We start from the raw sequence: 16,217 nt of genomic DNA on the forward strand, positions 1-16,217 counted from the left end.
GAGGCTGAATTTTTAAGTCTTGTTTCCAAGAGACTGGTTGGGAATAGCCTAAGCAGAAAGCCAGTGGCGTACTGATTGGCTCTGAGTGGACTGTAATATCTTGGGGTATAAAATATTGGTCTGATGATTGGTTCTTCTGAAGAAGTGAATGACTGAATTAAGAGAAAGTGCATACCTCTACAAATACTAGAGGACAAAGGAGGAGCAGAGAAATCAGAAAATGGAGGAAAACCTCATCATTACTACAACCACCACCACCATCATCATCACCATGAAAACCACCATCACCACCATCATCACAGCCACCACCATCATCAGTACCATCATCACCACTACCACCATCACCATCATCATAGCAATTACATCTACAATGTTACTGTTAGTGAGACACTATTCTAAGCACCTGACACATTTTAACTCATTTAATACTGACAAAAACCCTAATAGGTGGAACCATTGTCAACTGTACTTTATATGAGAAAATTAAGACAGAAATTTAAGCAATTGCTAAAGGTTGCACAGCTAGTAAGTAATAGAGCTGGGATGCAATAAATTCATTTAAATTGTTTAAATATTTGCCTAACACAAAATTACATAGTGTTTATGTCTCAAATTCGAGAAAAATTACCATTTGGAGAAAGATGTAAAGAAAACTACTGATATCTAGGCACACACCAGTGTGCTCCATTTAATCTTGAAATTATTGTCTTTTAAAAGAATATTATAAATCCTTGAACCCAACATGCTTTTACATATGACATAATAACTTAAGCCTTTTGAAGCCTCCAAGCGACCAAATCCAGGCAGATTTCAACACACAGAAACCACACTGTGCGGACATCACCGTCTGCCTGCTGCCACCATAGGTCCCAGCATCCCGCCTCTGGTCTGTGCCACAGCTTGGCTCCCCTTAAACACTGGGCGACTGCAGCGCATTCTGCCTTCTCTCCAAATCCACACTCTTCAATCTTTCCCACATTAAAAAACTGATAAAGAGGGAAAAAGAGACAGCAAGTACTAGATGCCTCAGGAAATCCTGGACCTTCTCTTCTAAAGAGGTTTCATCCATGTTTTTCACCATCTAAAAATCTTGTGGTACACAAGAGAGGCACCCATCTGCTTCTCCACCCTTCCCCCTCTCCTTTCTCTGTCTCTCTCTTCCCCTCCTGCAGCCAAGGCTCCACTGGAGCAAAGTTGGCCCAGGCACTGAGGATGGCTCTATGGCCTCAGCCTCAGGTGTTAGAATAGTTCCGGTTACAGCGGAGCAACGCCCCAGATGGGCAGAGCATCACCCCCTAGTGGGCATCCCGGTCAGGCGCATGTGGGAGTCTGTCTCTCTGCCTCCCCACTTCTCACTTCAGAAAAATACATAGATAGATAGATAGATAGATAGATAGATAGATAGATAGATAGATAGATAGATAGATAGATATCTTGTGATTAAACAAGCCAACAAATCTAATCACAATTTCATAGAGCTTTTGTCGTGCTCAATCCAAAAAAACTGTTCTTACCTTCTGTCTCTTCACAAATTTTACTTAATTCAGAATTTAGCTTTCATATTTTATTTTAATGATGTTTGGCCACACAAACTGCTACCTAATATCAGAATATATGAAACAGAGAAAAGAGCATTAGATCCAAAGTTAACAATCCAGTTGAGCAATTTCCATTTTGCAAGTCTCTTACCCCGATAAAGAGAACAAATTTCCTTTCAGTCTGTAACACAGCTAGTACAGTACACCAAAGCCAGGCAATGAGACCTCTTTCTTCTGCTACCTCCCAAGCCCAGCTGATGAGGTTCATAATATTTTAGTTCAAAAGAAGGAGAGAGGCCCTGGCCGGTTGGCTCAGCGGTAGAGCGTCGGCCTGCCGTGCAGGGGACCCAGGTTCAATTCCCGGCCAGGGCACATAGGAGAAGCGCCCATTTGCTTCTCCACCACCTCCCCCTCCTTCCTCTCTGTCTCTCTCTTCCCCTCCCGCAGCCAGGGCTCCATTGGAGCAAAAATGGCCCGGGCGCTGGGGATGGCTCCTTGGCCTCTGCCCCAGGCACTAGAGTGGCTCTGGTCGCCGCCCTGGAGGGGCAGAGCGTCACCCCTGGTGGGCGTGCCGGGTGGATCCCGGTCGGGCACATGTGGGAGTCTGTCTGACTGTCTCTCCCCATTTCCAGCTTAAAGAAAAAAAAAAAAAAGGAGGGAAAAAGGTATTGACCTCCCTGCACCCCCCCACCCAGGTATTCTAAATTTTAACTGGATTTCCAATAAGATCACTAAACTACCTGGGATCATATTTAAAAATCAGTCTATTTTTGGGGTCTGCTCTCTAATGTCAAACCAGGCCACTCAAGTGTAAGGGTGGTATACCAACTGACCCCACGTGTCATATGGCTAGTGTCACCTGGTGCACGCTGACTATGGGCCAACTGCATGTGTGTTCTTCCTTACGTGACTCTGACCATGTCCTTCACCCTCAAGAACTGAAATATTATTTTGAGCATAGTGACTACTTAAGATTCACTTTCTGACATAATTTTTTTTGTTAAATAAAGATAAAATAATAAGCAGATTTAAGGCTGCCTTTTTTTTTTTTTTTTTTTTTTTTTTTTTTTTGCTTTTATGTCATTTGGGTCCTGTCTTTAGTCTTGTCATAAATACAAGCTCCACTGTTCCTGTGAGCCTGTGAGGGGTTGCAGAGCCTTTGTGACCATCCCTTTCCAGATGTTTCTTCCTAGGAACTCTGACAAACAGCCGGACTCGGCTGCACCAAACTGAGGTTTTAACGATGAGGTTTATTCAGTTGCTGAAATGTATTAGATTTTAGGGTGGGTTATGAAAAGAATAAGGAAAAGTCAGATCATAATGCATGGGTATAACGGTATCTATTTAAAATCAAATTTCCTATAGTCAGAAAGTCACAGAAAAATTTTCAACCCATGCAAATGAAAGAAAATACTAGTATAGTCTCTAAAACGTATTTCAAAAACATTAATGAGGTCCATGACTCCATGACTACCTAAGAACTGATGACAAATCGTACTTCAAAAAATTAAATTACTACCAACTGAAATAGAAGAAAAAAAATGTCCAAAGTTACCAGCTCTTAGACTGATAGAGATATCTGCATATTCTAAACTACTTTTTTAGATTTATAACCTTCGAGGTCAAAGATATAATCCGTTTACTCATTCAACAGCTATTTCTGGAATATTTCTCTGTGGCCAGGCATTAGGTATTTTTAGTGAGCAGAACAGGCTTACATTCTGATCAATGTAAGTGGCCCCCTGCTGGGCTATATAGCAAAGCGAAAATAAATAAAAGTTAGTAAACAATCAGGAATGACAACTAGCCTTAATTAAATAAGATTCAAAAGTCTTACAAAGGATATTTTTTCACCTGCAGAAAATTTGGAGTTAAATAGAGTATAAGGTAACCTCTAAGAGGTGAAGCTTTCCACCACAGAATGCAGAACTAGAAATCTCTTTGTTTTGCAATTTTCAGTGAGTGAGATAACAAAGATTACAAAGAAGCACCATGCTTCTGCTTAGGAGATAAAACATTAATTTAACTGTTGACTTAGAAATAAAATATAAAATTATAAATTTATCACACGAAACCTTCAGGGAAACAAGCCACCTAAGTAGCACACAGCATTGATGAATGTTTGATTTGGGTAGGCTGTATTTACAAGTGTGTGGCCAAGAATTCTATGAGAATCCTTTTCAGCTGTTTTTGACTGTTTTCTGAACAGAAATTAAGTAACAACTTATTTACCTTCTCAAGTTCAAGTCTAACACATGATGAAAGGACTGTCAACTCTCATACATGTAACTTAAGTCTAATAGTGATGCAAAATGACCCATTTAAACTAAGTGAATTGGGTTGCACATTATTATACAAACTGGATCAGAATACAATTTTCTTCCTGGTTCCCAACGTAAGTGCTTTAACGTATAATACGTTCTAGACTTAAAAATCTATAAATTCATTAAAAAAATGCATACCTACTCTCTCTCTCTCTCTCTCTCTCTCTCTCTATATATATATATATATATATATATATATATGATCTCTAGTTATGCTCATCGACAAAGCAAAAATAAATTATGCCAGCCATGTGTCATAACTGTCACTGAACATTAAGAATTGAAAAAGTTTTAACTTAAAAAGTGTGACTACATTAAAATATCTGTACTTGCAGAGCCCTGACATATACTATTTCAAGAGATTAACTCTTCTTCAGGGAAATCAAATTAAAGTAATCATACAGAACCTGGATACTGAATTCCGGTCTGATGAACAGAAGGGTTGCATGTGAGCTGTGGCCTAAAACAGTCCTAAGTAATACCTGACATAGAAGATCATGTTTCTAAGAAAACACTAGGAAACCCAAACATTGCCTATGTCCTGAAGCAGATGAAGGGATGATAAAGAGAATCTAGGTGGCAGAACAGTGATTGGAGAGAAGATAAACTCCTTACCAAGTCTCTAAATATCCAAAGCCAATGGTTAGAATATGTGCTGAAACCCTATGGCCCCAAAGACAGAAATGGCCATACGGCAGGTCCTGCCATGCCACAAATAACCTTCCTTTAGATCTATCTATCCAAATACTATGTACATCACCAATATACAATTTGTCATCTGTTTTGTGAAGCCTTCCTTGATTTTCCTCAGCCAGAATTAATCTTTCCAGCTGATGTGCTTCCACAGAACTTCCTCCCTTTTCACAGATGAGTGTCATGGTATGTACTTATCAGTTATTTAGTCCTATCTCTTCATTCTCACACTAGATTATCAGGTCATTAGAAATAAGGAACTGTTCATCCCTTTATAACATACTATACCTAGATTGGTAAATTGTGCCTAGTATGCTCTCCATCAAAGTTTGTTATTTTTTAAATATACAACACTTCATTAAAGACTTTCTTCTTTTTTTTTTAATCAAGGACATTTAAAAAAGGTAAGAGGAGCGCAGCAATTCCACACCTAAGAATTTACCCCCAGGAAACATTCACGAAGACATACAAAGGCTTACGACGTTCATGGACGTTCATTAAAGCATTATCCATAATTATAACGATTATGATGATTATAATAAAAAAGCATGCATTATGTCCTAATTTTAAATTAAGTACCGTGAAAGTACTTTGTCTATATTACCTCACTTAGTTCTCAAAAGTTCGACATTATCTAAGTTCAGAGATGTTAACGCCATTGTCCAAGGTCAAACAACTAGTAAAAGACGGAGCTAGAAGTTGAACCTAACCAGGTTGAGTCTAAAATCTATACTCTTAGTATACACAGTTTGCCGTGTTCCAAAGATTATTCTAAGTGCTGTACTTTATACATCTACCCTCACCCACCGCTCACAACAACCATATGAAGTTAGCACCATTATCATCCCTAAGAAACTGATCAAAGGCTAAGAAACTGATCAAAGATCTCACAGTTAAGAAATGGTAAATCCTGGATTTAAATCTAGGCAGTGAGGCTAAATTATACAGTCTTTTTCTTTTTATAAGAACAAGACTAGAAATGACCTAAATATTCACAGGCTGGTGTAACTATATTTATGAATATATGAATGAAGTAGCAAAATGTAAAAGGGCAAAAAGCTGAGGACTGCCAGGATCTCTGTTTCTCCAAATTACGCCATCAGATTATGCACATGATTTTTTTTAATTTTATATATAAAGTTCAAATCTGCAAAATACATACTTCTAGATAAGATAGCACAGAATGGCAGGGAAAAGCAATTGGCAAGAAAATCACAGCCCCAAGTCGCAGACCCACCCACACCACTAAACTCTTTCCTTGACGTCAGGCAAAACCTTCACCATGCTAGGTCCTTGTTTTTCTCCTATAACAGAAGTTCAGGCTGGCCCTGGCCGGTTGGCTCAGTGGTAGAGTGTCAGCCTGGAGTGCAGGAGTCCTGGGTTCGATTCCCAGCCAGGGCACACAGGAGAAGCGCCCATCTGCTTCTCCACCCCTCCCCCTCTCCTTCTTCTCTGTCTCTCTCTTTCCCTCCTGCAGCCGAGGCTCCAATGGAGCAAAGTTGGCCCGGGCGCTGACGATGGCTCCATGGCCTCTGCCTCAGGTGCTAGAATGGCTCTGGTTGCAGCAGAGCAATGCCCCAGACGGGCAGCACATCGCCCCCTGGTGGGCATGCCAGGTGGATCCCGGGAGGGCGCATGTGGGAGTCTGTCTGACTGCCTCCCCGTTTCCAACTTCAGAAAAATTTTAAAAAACACACAAAACACACACACACAAAAACAGAAGTTCAGGCTGAGCTTCTTAGCATCAATATTCTGTATAATTTCAAGATAAAAGAGAAGAGACATTTTGCTCGTGTCAACACTAAAATTTTCCAATTAATAGACAAGATAGAGTTTAAGAGTTTAAATTAAGCAAAAAGTTCCAGTGGAGTTTTGATAAAATTTAAATGTCCAGATAAGAGCACCCTAAACACTCACCTACTTCCAAATGCCAAGTTCACTTCTTGGTCCCCTTCTTGCAATGGGACTCAAGATGTGAAAATGTCCCTATTCAGAGTTCAGCAGCAGTATAAACAAGTCAACTCAAGTTGACTGCTGCTGATATATTCCCAGTCCTCTCCTGCTCCCCCTACCACCCTAACTGAAAAAGCAAAATCAGCTATCACATCTAAGCAAGTCATCCCCAGTCCAAACCCCTGGCACTGATCTTCGTCCCAAACCTCAAAACCTTATTTCTGTTTCCTGGATGTTTCTCCTTTCACGGGCACTTCGCTAGGTCAGGTCAGCCAGGCTGAAGCATTCGTCATTATTTATTCATCTAACACCCTGATTCTCCACCTCCCGCTTGTCACTATGTTCCTAATTATTCTTCTGTTGCATTGTGGATTACATCCACCAGAGACAGTTATGCACAGAAGACGTGCCACTGTCCCCTATTCTTTCATCCACGACAGGTATCACTAACTGATCACAGCACTCCCCACACAGAGCTCAGACATAACTGATCACAGCACTCCAGGGAGCCACGCAGCCACTGCTGGGGTTGCGGGCTGCTGGCCATGATCGCTCCTGTCACCCTAATGAAAACCATTCGTCCATCTACAGCTGGACGACAATGACAGCCCTATACCCAGACTCTGGCACTGGTCTCTCTCCTGCTCAGTCATCCTCCATGATTCCTCATTACCGGTCAATAATCGTGCAGGCCTCCAGCTTTATAAACAGGTAAAAGAATACATTCTCCTCTGCCAGATGCTCCAAATCTGCTACAGTTTGGCCCAAATCTTCCTTACCAGTTCTGCCTTGCACAATCCTCCAAACATCGTAGCTTTTCAAATATTTCTTAGTTTTGAAACTCTTTCTGTCAAATGAAATTCTAGGCAAAAATCCCAATAAATGAAACTGACATGAACAGCACTGTCTGGGTTGAAACAGGCCTGGGCAGATTGGCAGCAGCGCAGCTGTGGGGACCCCCTCCAGCTCCTTGGTAGGGGCTCAGACTCATCTGCAGAATCGCCCCAGAGGACTGACAGCTACCATGCTGACCAGTCAGCAGAACCTAAGGTAGGCCTCTAACCAGCCCTAGTTCATAAGCTCTTCTGAAACTGCAGAACAGACCAAGGACAGAGCTAATCAAAAGAGCCAAAACATTAAAACAGAATCCAGCTAGACAGGCAGGCATCCCCTCCTCATACACAAATTTAACATGATTTTCCTCTGCTCCAAAAATGTCAGTGCTCGGTGAGGGACGGGACGAGGTTAAGAGAATCTGACAGAAGGGATAGGGGGACCAGAAAGCCGAGGCCCAGCAAGTTTATCTACATAAGCAGCACAAGCCCCCTGGCACAGTCCCAGCTCAGCGCTGCCCTCCAGCTGCATCACAGCAACCGTTTTCTCAAACACCCTCATTCTGTCCCACCGCATGGCATAATGCGCGCAGCCAGCTGGATGGTGCAGGGTGCTGCCAAGCTGTCTTTATCTTTTGCTTCACCTTCATGCCTAACAACCGACCTGGAGAGGACTTAAGTTGCTGAGGTTTACATCATGCTTGCTTTATTGTTCACTTCCAAGAAGCACTTTCTGTTGACAGGGGCCAGTGGCAGGAGCACCGTTTGTCAGAGCTTAACCAGAGTGCACCTTCCTCTACCAAGGACCAACAACCCTTCCGCTCTGCATCCCAGATGTTCATGTATTTCTCCACTCGATTGTATTAGTTTGCATTGCAATTTGATTTTTAAAATCCTGAATTAAGAAGAAAAATGTACAGGCATTTCTCTGAAACCAGGAGCTAAAATCATCTTCTGCCGTAGCTTTTCCAGATGTCCCTTCTTTTTTATCCCACATTATGCCTAACCATTCGGTATGTGATCTGTTCATCATCATCAGTGAAACCAGGCCACCTCTGATGGACCCTTCTGCTTGTCGAATCCTATTATCTTAAAAAGTTTCTTACACCTGCCCTATGGTGGCACAGTGCAGGAAGTCGACCTGCAACACTGAGGTTGCTGGTTCAAAACCCTGGCTTTGCCTGATTGAAGCACATACAACAAGCAATCAATCAACAACTGAAGTGAAGCAGCTATGAGTCAAAACTTCTCATTCCTCCCCCAATCTCTCTCCTCTCTCTGTAAAAAGTCAATAAATACTTTAAAAAAAATTCTCTTCCCAGACACCCTCAGTGTGCAGGCCAGACAGGGACACAGCAGACACGGTCCCCTCTCAGATACCCACAGGTGACTGAGCACTATCCCCAACAGCCTTTTACTCCCACACTGACCTACCACCCATGCCAGGGTTCAATTTGCATTCCAAAGTTAAGTGCTTAAAGACTGTGAATGAATGTCAACGTGAAAATAAACAAACAAATAGAATTAGATTAATTTATAGGGGTTAAATTTTATAAACATTGCAAAATCAACTCAAAATAATTTTAGGAACCCATTGTTGAGAAACATTTCAGAAAGCTTCTTTTCTGTTGGAGTATATAATGGAGAACTGACTGGATTCTTTTCAAACTTCATCCTTCCCCCAGACTTTTCTGGGATAAACAGGAGCCGTCAGGGAGGGAGAGGCCTAGAGGGTGGCCAAGCGGGATGGGCTACCCCCCCCCCCGGAGTCCCCCAGGGCCCAATGCACCATGGGAGGGCTTGCCCCCCTTTCAGTTCCTAGGTTTTTGTTGTGATTGTTGCTAGATTATTCCAGTTCATAATAGTGATCATTGCTAAAAACAACTGCTAGTAAACGCTAAAGTAATCCCTTCTCCCTAGTCAGATTTCATGTAGCTTCAGTTTAAAAAGAATAGTAATACCGCACATTGTCAGGAAAAAAATCCCTATCTGTGTATTTTTAAAAAGTCAAAGCGCTGGAACAGAAAACTGAGGGTACCTAAACAAAATGAATACATAAACATACATTGTCAATGCAATACCAGTAACTGCTAATAACAATCTACACTTCTTTGGCATTCTTCTCAAGTCAAAGGGCCAAGGATTACACCTCAGTAATAGGCAGACTTCCTAGCGCTCAGGCCACCAGCTGACTCACACTAGTGCAGGGCAGGGCACTGGCCTCACACAGGGCACATGGCTTCAGGCTGGCACACGGCCTGCTTCCTCCCTCGCCATTACACTCGCCCATTCTGAAACGCAATGAGACTGACAGAAAGCGGAGAGCAGGTGTGCGCAATATGTTGTTTTCATCTGCCCACGCGGAGTTATTAGCACCTCCCATCACTCAATTTGGCAGGCCTATTTGAATATTAGTGCCGTACACAAGCCATCTCCTTGAGAAAGGAGGCCATTTCAGACTTTTCTGGTGAACTCTTGCTTAGATAAAAGAAATTTATTTCATGTCATTTAAAAAATTAAACTTTATCTCTGGGCCTTTAGAAGGAGAATAGTTCGATTCCCCTTCTTGACATGCGAAGAGATAAGGATTCTCTTCCCAGGAAAATGTGAAAGGGCATTTTTAACCACCATGACGATTCTGCAAGGCTGCTAAGGAGAACGGATTCTTGTTCCCAGTTGTATAAAGCGTGCACACGGACACACTTTCTAAAACCACACCACGCTGCCCACGTGAAGGAAGTTCACTGCCCACGGTTCCCTGACACGCTGCAACAGTGTCCATCCCAGTCACACACACCCCAAGTAGCTCTCCACGTCAATCACAAATGATGACTCAGCTCCACCACCAGGACTGTCTGTTCCGTATAACCTCAACCTGTTTCAGGGGAAAGGAAAACATTCACTTGGCAAAGTGGTACATATAAGGTCAACCTCTGCTTTCTTTTATACAACTTTATATATTTTGAGGAAATTTTTCAGGAATATATTTTTTAAAAAACAGCATTTTTAGATGTTAATTACATATTAATATGCTTCAAGAACCACGGGAAATCGGTGTGAGCCCGTAAGGTCAGCTGGAGGACTGAGAAGACAAAACCATGACAGGGTGTGTCTGTTCCAGGTAGGGAGGGCCATCCTGACGCCACACGTCTCTCATTTCTAGATAAGCTTTACCAGGATAGAGTTAATGTGAGTTAAAAAATAATTACTATTAGAAGTTTTCTAAGTTTGCTAATAAAGATGGTAAATTACTGGGCTGAAATCTGTCATTTGTTAATCAAATTTAATAGTAATTTCTTCCTGCAGACACATGCAGAAGACAAATTATCAATTTCTGTAAATCATAATTAGTTCAGAGGCAGGTTCCCATTCTCCTAAAGATGAGCTCAGTATAATTTAGATTAGAGGCACTTGGTTACCATACAAGTTGTGGAAAAGCTCGGCCTTTGCTGAGAAGCTTGAAGTCTTGGGTTATGACCACTCGAAGGTGTGCAGCAATAATTCACAATGCATCAACCCTGTTATATTCACTGAGGCCAATTCTCACCAAGTATGCAGGTGCAAGACTATGCGAAGAAGTATGACACAAAGCCCACCAATCCCACATCTATGGCTTTGCTGCCACCAAGAGTCAAGGCTCTTTCCAATCTTTAATTTTAAGAGTAGATAAGTGCGATGAGCAAAACTGCTCACCACTGCTCTTGAGGTGCTTATTTAAAAAGAAATAAAACATGATTAATTTCAAGTGCTTTACAATTAAAATATATATGACAGGAGGGTCATTCGGGCAACTTAACTACATCAGAAAGGGTCACAAGCCTATGAAGTTTGAGAAACCCTGAGCTAAACTCAGTGCATGTATTTATTGTCACCAGTAGCATATTAGATTATTAAAGGGGACATGCTAATGTGACATTTTACTATTACAAAGGAAACTCAGTACTGAAATTAGAGCATAAATCAGGCAGATATGCTTCCAGACAAGCAATCAACTCTGTCTCCACTCATCTTCCTTTACACATCGAGGGGTTACATTACATTTCCTTCTGTATTTATTTGTTAACTATATGTGTCACTCCTTCCTAAATTCAACGCGAGTTACAAAAATTCAGCTGTATCCCAGAAAAAAGATTGTTTAATGCAGATAAAGCAAGGCAATTAGGGTGTCAAAAATATACTTTAAAAATCAAGACTAAAACATAAACCCATTAGTTGTGAGTATCTGCCCAGATTATTTTCATATGCAAGATCCTCTTCAATACAGCTCTCCTCTTTATTGCACGGAAGCATTTATGCCCATAAAATGGTAAGATTTATCTTTGACAACCCAACCAATTCTGGTCCCAAAACAATGGCTAGTTTGGGGTATAAAAGGCAGACAACATAAACTAAATCACTGTCATGAAATAATAATTAGCACTGTAAAAATAACCTCCAGTGCCTCAGCTGACTAATGCACAATTCCTGTTCAAGCACATATTTCAAGTCTGAAAGTCACCAGATGAAATTAGCACTTCCATTCCAAAGTCCGACTCTGGTGGTATTTTTGCCTGGAAAAGAAGGTGACCCAATCTCATCCTGTCTCACTAATCCAAAATAGCAAAAAAAACGTGTCATCCTTGTGGGTTAACAGGAAAAGCTGCTCAAGGTTTGGCAGAGAAGATCAAGTTCAATTCAACAGAGAAGATCAAGTTCAATTCAACAGCATTCTCCTCCCTCCCCTCCCCATCCCATTGTTCTAGGTCTCCCCCTCAACAAAAAGACTAATGATGCATATTTCATTCAGACTACTCGTGTCTATAAAACTGTGGGCTGGGCAGTTCAGGGACCGAGAGTCCTTAATAACAAGGCCGAAGTCATGGGCTTGACACTCAAATGGATGAATTAGTTTTCATCTGTTTCACTGCCTCAACCCATTTCTAACACTAGTCATCCCATCGAAAATGCAGTGTTGGTCAAAGGGTGACTAATGAGGACTCAAGGACAGTTCAAGAAAGCGAGGGGCAGGAGAGAACCAGGAGAGAAGGAGGACCTGACAAAGCCTGAACGGTGCCCCGCCCGCCCGGCTGGCTGAGAGCCTGTGCCACTCATTTTTTTTTAATAAAAAGAACACATTCAGGTCATATATATTTAAACATCAAGTAGGAATACATAGTGATTAAGAAAATGGCCAGCTAGCTAATTTATTCTGAGTTTGTCCTATACAAACTTCCAAAAATTCAACTAAATCTATATAAAATTAAACAATGCTTATGAATTAAACACTATATTCCATGCCTTAGAAGAACTCAGAGCATTAGCAATTAGCATTTGCTTTGTTTTCAATTCATCGAATTTATATCATCCTTCAAGACTGTTTAGCTAAAGCAAACAAAAACAAGAAAATCACATTACTCTTTCTAAGCCATATAAAAGCGATCTGGAAAGTCACGTTTAAAATTGCTACCACGGATTAGCTTAAGGCAATTATTTCACTTGCTGCATTCTTTTACAAGAAGTTTAAAAAAAAGAAAAAAAAATCAAGCTTCTTGCCTAACAAGAAAAATGAAATCCCATTAGTTGTGTCTCCAGTGTATATTAACATTCCTTTTGTTTAGAAAGGTTAATATCCCCCAAATAAAGGAGCATACAGTGCCTGTTAAAATAATTACATCATGACATTTTAGAAAGGTTGGCAGATAGACATGGTTGCAAGCAATGAAACAAACAAAAGTAAAAAGCAAGTACTTTTAAAATTATCCATGACTTCGAAAAATGGAAAACACTGGAAATTCCACCATGTTTGCAATTTCCTGCCAGTTTTCCGAGTCTCTGGTATTTTGGCTTTTCTCCCTCTTCCTCAGTATCTTTCCATCATAGAAACTGATGAAGGATGTACCTTCATGCTCTAAAATCAGATTTATCTGAAAAGGCAACTACAAATCTGACAACAGAAGAATTTCACAACAGGTCAGTGGCTGATAGCATAGGTACCAAACCCAAGTACACTGCTCACAAATTAGGGGATCAGGGAATGTGCAGATACTCCAGTACTTTCAGCCTTTTGTATAGTGCATTTTCACCAATGAAATAAAAGTTGGTTTTGCATCTCATTTGCATAATTGAAATTTTTTCTTTGACTTGTCTTTTGCTTTTCTGATGTTCTGTTTAATAAAAATAAAATCCAATGCTTCTTTTTTTTATCGCTTCATAATCATTTTGAAATATCCCCTAATGTTTGTGAGTAGTATAGTTCACAGCCATTTGGAGTCCCCAAAACAGGGTTCAGTATCATAAAAAAAAGAATGGTTCTTCTATCCTTGGCAGCTGATCTAAAAAGGCCCCAATATCAGTAAGGCTGAAATCAATGAACAATTAAAATCTTTGTATTCACTCCAATAAGACCTAAAAGAAAGTGCTTCAAACTTTCTGCAAATAAAATATGGCACTCTGAACCCTGATGCTTGGGGGCAGAGAGAAGCAATTCTCCATCCACATGATTAAACAAATGATTAATCTCTCAACTGTGTAGATATAGTAAACATCGCTTAAATAAAAAATGGACACAATCATAATATAAAACCTAACTGGCTATCTAGTTCTCCCTCTCTAGGGTACGAATGCTCCTCTGGAGTTCTAGAATAGTATGACCTGTTCTGTCCCTGATCCCAGGGAAACAGCCAATTAAATAGGCAAAAGATGATGAGGAAGACAATGGTTTTCCCCTCCACCACTTAAACCATAGGAAGCTTCCTCAGATAATGAGATCTCAACCTCTGGACAGCAGGTCAGGGAATCTAACTGAAGAAATACTTTAAGAGGCTTATTCCCAAAAGTCATGGAATGCTTTACATCAGCAATTCCAAATAACACCAATAAACAAATTGTACATATGTAATGACAAAAGGCCACTGTCTTAAGAATTCAAAGAAATATAAAGGCCCCCCAGCCCAAGTTAGCATAAAAATATCCAAACAAGTATCAATCTTCAGAAGGACATTCAGTGCAACATCTCAGCTGACAGTCTCACAACAAACCCGTGAAGGAAACCCTGTCCTGACTTTTTCCAAAAGGAAGACAGCCATCCCTTTGGTCCAGGGTAACCCAGCATCAGATGATGCTCCTTAATCCTCAGCGTAAACAAACAGAGTGTCCCGAACTTAAGAAGCAATCCCTGCACACTTATTGGATGAATGAATGAATGAATGAACGTGTGAATGAGTGAATAATGAAAATTCTTCCAAAGTAAACTCACCTGACATTTTTATTTAACCATTACAGCCTATGTAGAATGCTGGTTAAAATAGAGAAAACTTTTTTTTTCTAGAGGCCACCTACAAGTTCATCTCTAGAAAAAAATATCAGAAAGAATTCCTTTCTCTTCCATATTAAGAAATGTGTGTTTCTCAGTAAGAAGACAGAAGATGATGATGATCACGATGGTGGAGGTGGTGACAGCAAACACATAGCAGCTATCTGTTCAGTGCCAGATACTCTTCTAAGTATCTTACACCAATTACCGTATTTCCCCATGTACAATATAAGACACTCCCATGTATAAGACGCACCTTAGTTTGGGGGCCTGAAATTTGAAAAAAAAATGGATTACATAAAGTTATTGAACTAAAGTTTTATTTATCATAAAATTCATACAACTCATTACTATCAAAACTCTGAACCATTAGCTTGTCCTAATCTGTGTCTGATGACAAATCACTGTCTTCATGTATTACCTCGTCCTCAGTTCCACCTATGGCAGTTGAAATGTCACACTCCTTAAATGACTTGACAACAATCTCAATCGTGCTATTATCCCAGGATCTTTTCACCCAGGTACAAACTTCTCCTATAGTTGGTTTCTTCACTCTTCCTGCTGGTGTCAAATTGTCCCCAGAAGACTTCATCCATCAGTTCCATTCATCTCTCATGGCAGCTTTGAAGGGTTTATTAATGCTGATATCAAGTGGTTGGAGCTGGGATGTCAAGCCTCCAGTTATGATGGCAAGTTTTGTTTTTTTGCTCTGCAGCAATCTTCTTTGTGTTTTTTATTATGTGTGCCCTGAACTGCTCAAGCACCAATAGGAGAGGTTTCCGTAAGAGCCCACCTGGTCTCCTTCTCCAAACTTTCTCAAACCAGATCTTCATCCCATCCTGATCCATCCAACCCTTGTCATGAACGTGGACAATCACTCCTGGAGGAATGTCTTCCTTTGGCATTGTTTTGTGTTTGAAAATCAGCATAGGAGGCAGCTTGGTTCTGTGGGCACAACAAGCTCTTTTCATGTCCACTTGTCTTCACAGTTACAGTTTTCACCCCTTCTTATCAACAGTTCTGTTATCTGGGACATCAAATTGAAGGGGGGCTTCATCCATATTTGCAATCTGTCCAACTCTAAATGATGTGTCTTCTTCCACTGAATGACAAAACGATGAAATTCAAGGACCTTCTGCTCATAGTTTTCAGTCATCTTTTGGGCAAGTCTGGTACATGTACACACGCTTAGTCCATTCCGTTTCATGAACCTGAAGCACCAATTGTGTCCTCCTTTGAAATCAGTAACTTCTTTTTCATCAGCAATTATTCTTGCCTAATAATGAACCATCTTTGTGGACACAGGAATTCCAATTGCCCTTTGCTCTTCAATCCGTATCTTCAATTCCCTCTCTAAATCAGGCCATTTTGCTGACTCGCCTCTCATGACCTTCTTCTGCCATGGCGTTTTCAGTAGGGTTTCTTCTTCCTGTAGCCAGTCTCTGATTGATTTCTCAGTTGGAGGAGGACCAAACTTATGTTCAACAGCATGATTTCCATTCACTTTTGCAAACTGGATCACTTTTAACTTGAATTCAGCACTGTATGAAAATATTTTCTGGGCCATTTCTGGGCAGAATGTGGC

General features: G+C 40.7%; 1 protein-coding gene across 12 annotated transcripts in view; it reads right to left on the bottom strand.

Annotated features, from left to right (window-relative positions):
- Nucleotides 1–16,217, bottom strand: part of CADM1 (cell adhesion molecule 1) — a 409,576-nt gene that overhangs the window by 198,113 nt on the left and 195,246 nt on the right. The window lies entirely within an intron of this gene.

This window comes from Saccopteryx bilineata, chromosome 1 (genome assembly GCF_036850765.1).
Source record: "Saccopteryx bilineata isolate mSacBil1 chromosome 1, mSacBil1_pri_phased_curated, whole genome shotgun sequence".
NCBI classification, from domain to species: Eukaryota; Metazoa; Chordata; class Mammalia; order Chiroptera; family Emballonuridae; genus Saccopteryx; species Saccopteryx bilineata.